The sequence below is a fragment of the Eriocheir sinensis genome, chromosome 32, assembly GCF_024679095.1.
Source record: "Eriocheir sinensis breed Jianghai 21 chromosome 32, ASM2467909v1, whole genome shotgun sequence".
Lineage (NCBI taxonomy): Eukaryota > Metazoa > Arthropoda > Malacostraca > Decapoda > Varunidae > Eriocheir > Eriocheir sinensis.
The window spans coordinates 14236048-14241697 of NC_066540.1; the positions used below are offsets into that span (position 1 = coordinate 14236048).

The following is a 5650-nucleotide window of genomic DNA, read 5'->3' on the forward strand; positions in this document are numbered from 1 at the left end:
ATTCTTTTTTTGTAGGAGCAGCGAACAGAGGGCTTTTTTTTTGTTATTGTTTCCTTTTTTTGTGCCCTTGAGCTGCCTCCTTTGTTGTAAAAAAAAGAAGAAGAAGAAGGGAAACAAGCCAGGGATACACAAGGGCTTAAGAGTATTTGACAGATTAAGAGTTGAAGCAATGGAATTAAGACATGTTATTATAAGAGCGAGTTACACAAGACGGGGGAGGATTAAGACAACGAGTGGAAGGGGAATTTTATCTACTAAATCGTCCTTATTTAAAGTCGTTTCACATATGTCAGCCGATAATCCCGCTGCACACGACTTTCTACTCATGCTCATCCCTATACTGTCCAAACCCCTTATGCAAGAGTTAACCAGCATCTTCACTCTTTCATCCCCCACGCTGGTAAGCTCTGGAACAATCTTCCTTCATCTGTATTTCCTCCTGCCTACGACTCGAACACTTTCAAGAGGAGGGTATCAGGACATCTCTCCTCCCGAAATTGACCTTGCTTTCGGCCACTCCCCACTCTTTTTAGGAGCAGTGAGTAGCGGGCTTTTATTTTTCATTATTGTTTTCTTTTTTTATGCCATTGAACTGACTCTTTTACTGTGTGTGTGTGTGTGTGTGTGTGTGTGTGTGTGTGTGTGTGTGTGTGTGTATATTTTTTTTTTTCAACGCCACTTAGACTGAGCGGATGCGGCATAAATACGGCCCTGCTGCGTCTGTATTTATTATTTTTTTTACAGCCAGAGAGGCAGCTCAAGGGCAATAAACAAAAACAAAAAAATAAACGCCAAGACACCGCTCCAGCAAAAGAAAACAGGACGAGAGGCCAGAAGAGAGGTCATTTCGGGAGGAGAGGTGTCTTGATTCTGTCCTCTTGAAAGAGTTCAAGTCGTAGGCAGGGGGAAATACAGACGAACAATGGCTGTCCCAGAACTTACCAGCGGAAGGGATGAAAGAATGAACATGCTGGTTAACTCTTGCATAAGGGATTTGGATAGAATAGGGGTAAGCAAGGTAAACAAGAGCAGAAAGTCGTGTGCAGCGGGCCCGCGGGAGGGTGGGAGAGGCATGCAGTTAGTAAGTTCAGAAGAGCAGTCGGCATGAAAATATCGATACAAGATAGAAATAAATTTAACATTGCGGCGGAATTTAAGAGGTAGAAGACTGCTAGTAAGAGGAGGGGAGTTGATGAGACGACGGGCCTCTGGAGGGGGAAAAGAGCAGGGGGAGACAACACAGAAAGCCCGACCTCGGGGAAGCTGATTTAGCGAAAGAGAAGATATGAGGTTTCCGGGCGAGATTTTGAGTTCAGGATAGTTTACGTTATTACAGTTTCTGGCAGCAGGTGGTACATGTTAGCCGTTCTTCCACTGTAATTATAGTTATGTTACCGTTCAGGGAGTAGCTTATTTTTTTTTTACAACAAAGGAGACAGCTCAAGGGCACAAAAAAGGAAACAATAATAAAAAAAAAACCGCTTATGCTAAGGAACTTCCCTCGACAGGTGGTCACTAACAAGTTCAGGTATCTTGGGACTGTCGAGGCGCAAGCGTACCGTCGTATGTTAGTCCCTGAAGACATTTGGCGTGGTCGTTCGTTACTTAGGCAAATATCTCTCTCTCAGGTTGTATACTAATCCCCTTTAACCCATATATTAAAGACTCGTGTTGAATCCCCTCACAGCCCACGCAGTAGTAGTAGTAGTAGTAGTAGTAGTAGTAGTAGTGGCGGTTGTGGTGGTAGTTTTTTTTTGTTATTTTCATTTGAGGATTGGTGGGTGAAAACACACACACACACACACACACACACACACACACTTCCCTCTTTTTTCCCCTCTTCCTTCCCTTCCCTTCCATTCCCATCCCTTCCCCTTCCCTCCCGACCCATTCCCTTCCCTCCTCACCCAACCCCTTCCCTCCTCACCCCTTCCCTTCTCCTTCCCTCCCCACCCTTTCCCCTTCCCTCCCGACCCAATCCCTTCCCATCCCTTCCCTTCTCCTTCCCACCCCACCCTTTCCCCTTCCCTCCCCATCCCTTTCCTTCCCCTCCCCTTCCTCTTCCCTATCCCTTCCCTTCCCCTCATCCTTCCCTTCCATCCATATTAATATCCTCCAATCACCCTTCCCTTCTCCTCCATATCAGTTTCCTCCCTTCCTCCCCATCCCTTTCCTTCCCTTCCCTCTTCCTTCCTCTTCCCTTCCCTTTCTTTCTTCTTCCTCTCACCCCTCCCATCCCTTCCTCCTCACTTCCTTTCCCTCCCCTTCCTCATTTCTTCCCTTCCACTTTTTCCCTTCCCTTCCCTTCCTATCTTCCTTCCCACTTTCCTCCCTCCTTCCCTCCTCACCCCTTTCCCATTCCCTTCCTCATCCCTAACCTTCTATTCCTTTCCCTTCCCTCCCCTTGCCTTCCTTTCCCTTCCCTTCCTATCTTCCTCCTCTAACCCCACCCCGCTTTCCTCCCCACCTCCCCTTCCCCTCTATTCCCTTCCCTTACCTCCCCTCCCTTTTCTTCCTCCCCTCACCCCTCCTTTCCCTTCCTCCCCACTTCCCCCCCCTCCTCCCCACCCTTCCCCACTCCTTACCTTTCCTCCCCTCCCTTTTCTTCCTCTCCTCACTCTTCCTTTCCCTTCCTCCCCACTTTCCCCCCCCTCCTCCCCACCCTTCCCCACTCCATACCTTCAATCCTCTGTCCGGGAACCCGCGACCCGCTCCTCCCACTCCCCATGACGTTGAGATGATCGCGGCCATCATCTGGGGAGGAGAAGAGTGGAGAATGAGCTGGGGATTAAAGGAGATGACTGGAGATGAAGATGAGTGGGAGATAAGTTGAGGAGATGAGTTGGGGAAATGAGTGGGAGATGAAGAGGAAATGAGGAGTGGAAATTTATGAGAGATGAGTTGGGTGATAAGGGAGATGAATATAAGATGAGTGGAGATGAATTGGGGAGATGAGTGGAGGTATGGAGGAGGAGATGAGAGAGAGATGGGGCTTAAAGGAGATGATAAGAGATGGAGATGAATGGGAGATGAGTTGGGGATTAAGGAAGATGATGAGAGATGGAGATGAGTTGGGAGATAAGTGGAAATTAGAGATGGGGCTTAAAGGAGATGATGAGAGATGGAGATGAATGGGAGATGAGTGGAGATGAATTGGGGATTAAGGGAGATGATGAGAGATGGGGATGAGTTGGGAGATGAGTGAAAATTAGTGGAAGATGAGTCAGGGATTAAAGGAGATGATGAGAGCTGGAAATGAATGGGAGATGAGTGGAGATGAATTGGGAGATAGGGGAAGGAGATGAGTTGGGGAGATTAGCGGAGATGCTGGGAGTAAAGTGAGGATAAGTAAGATAGGAATGGAGATTAGTGGAGATGAATGATGAAGGTAAGGGGGAGATGAGTTAGAGATGAGTGGGAGATGATTAAGTAATGAATGGAGATGAATGGGAGGTGAGTCAAGATAAGTGAGAAATAAGTGGAGATGAGTGAGAGATGAAGGGAGATGAGGATATAGTAATGGAGATAACTGGGAGATGAGTGACAATAAATGGGAGATAAGGGGCATAAGTAGGAGATGAAGGGAGACCAATGAAGAGAAGAGGAGATAAATGGAGATAGCTACATGAGAGATGACTTGGAGATACTGGAGATGAGTGAACATGAACGATAAAAAAAACTGGAGATGAGGTGTCATTATGCGTGGAGATGAGAGGAGGAGGAGGAGGAGGAGGAGGAGGAGGAGGAGGAGGAGATTAGCATAGAGAGGGAGGAGATGAATGGACAGTGAAGATGAGTGAAGCTGAATTAACTGAAATGGAGATGAGTTTGAGAATGGAGATGAAGACGGTGGAGGAGATGAGTATGAATATAAGTCCAAGGTGGAGATGAACAGAAGGAAGGAGGTGGAGATGAGTGAGAAATAATAAAGATGGAGATGAATGGAAGAAAGGAGATGAGTAAAGGTGGAGATGACTAAGTGGAGATGAGTTTTCGAGGAGATAATTGGAAGATATAATTAGCCATGTGTTTGAGGGAGATTAACACTTATAAAATTAACGAGAGAGAGAGAGCAAATATTTCTTACCTTCTAATCGCGCTGTTTTCTGCCTCCATGTCGGAACTGTAGTAGTAGTAGTAGTAGTAGTAGTAGTAGTGGTAGTAGAAGTAGAAGTAGTAGTAGGTGTAGTAGTAGAAGTCGTAGTAGAAGTAGTAGGTATTGGAGTAGTAAGTGAAGTAGTAGTAGTAGTTGTAGTAGTAGTAGTAGTAGTAGTAGAAGTAGTAGTAATAGTAGTAGTAGTAATAGTAGTAGTAGAAGAAATAAAAAAAAAAATAGGAAAAAAAACAAAAATTAGTCAAAAATATTAAAAAAAAAAGTCATTGAAAGATTATCATTATCACTATTATTATTGTTATTACTATTATTATCATTATTATTACTATTATTACTACCCTTCTTTACCTCCAGCTTCTGTTAGGCCCAGGATGAGTAGGAAGAGGAAGAGCAGCCTGGTGGTGGTGTCCATGGTGGTAGTGGTGATGGTAGTGGAGGTCGCTTGCGGTGGTGGGGGTTTTTATAATGGTGGTGAGGGTACAGATGCCAGCTACCACCATCACCACGATCATCACAATCATTATCATCATCATTATCATCAGGGTACTGGGTTTTGATTTCAAGGACCGTAAATAATAGAAACGCTGAAGTCAATCTCAAGCTGTATTTATCATCAGTCAAACCTCACCTCGATTATGGGGTTTAGTTCTGGGGCGGTATTCTCAGGGTCATATTCTTCAACATTCCGACGCCCAAACACACATATCTGACAAGGCTTTCGTAGGAGTGGTGGTCATTTCCAGGGGTAGTTTTTCGACGCTCAAACAAACATATCTGACAAGGCTTTCGTAGGAGTGGTGGGCATTTTCAGGGGTAGTTTTTCGACGCTCAAACAAACATATCTGACAAGGCTTAAGTAGGAGTGGTGGGCATTTTCAGGGGTAGTTTTTCGACGCTCAAACACACATATCTGACAAGGCTTAAGTAGGAGTGGTGGGCATTTCCAGGGGTAGTTTTTCGACGCCCAAACACACATATCTGACAAGGCTTTCGTAGGAGTGGTGGTCATTTTCAGGGGTAGTTTTTCGACGCCCAAACACACATATCTGACAAGGCTTACGTAGGAGTGGTGGTCATTTTCAGGGGTAGTTTTTCGACGCTCAAACAAACATATCTGACTAGGCTTACGTAGGAGTGGTGGGCATATCCAGGGGTAGTTTTTCGATGCCCAAACACACATATCTGACAAGGCTTGCGTAGGAGTGGTGGTCATTTTCAGGGGTAGTTTTTCGACGCCCAAACACACATATCTGACAAGGCTTTCGTAGGAGTGGTGGGCATTTCCAGGGGTAGTTTTTCGACGCCCAAACACACATATCTGACAAGGCTTTCGTAGGAGTGGTGGGCATTTTCAGGGGTAGTTTTTCGACGCCCAAACACACATATCTGACAAGGCTTACGTAGGAGTGGTGGGCATTTCCAGGGGTAGTCTTATGACCCTTCTGATTGGTTGACCCTTCTTCTGTACCATGAATCTAAAAAAGCACTCATTAGAACCCGTCTGATCTCCTTGAAGGCCTTTGGAAAGAGTGGATG

General features: G+C 45.6%; 1 long non-coding RNA gene across 1 annotated transcript; it reads right to left on the bottom strand.

The window, feature by feature from the left end:
* Nucleotides 1–2665: 2665 nt before the first annotated feature.
* Nucleotides 2666–4610, bottom strand: LOC127006197 (uncharacterized). Its single transcript, XR_007759189.1, has 3 exons — nucleotides 4463–4610; nucleotides 4088–4123; nucleotides 2666–2754 (listed from the first exon to the last, which is right to left on the bottom strand). It is a non-coding gene; the product is annotated as an uncharacterized LOC127006197 (long non-coding RNA).
* Nucleotides 4611–5650: the final 1040 nt, after the last annotated feature.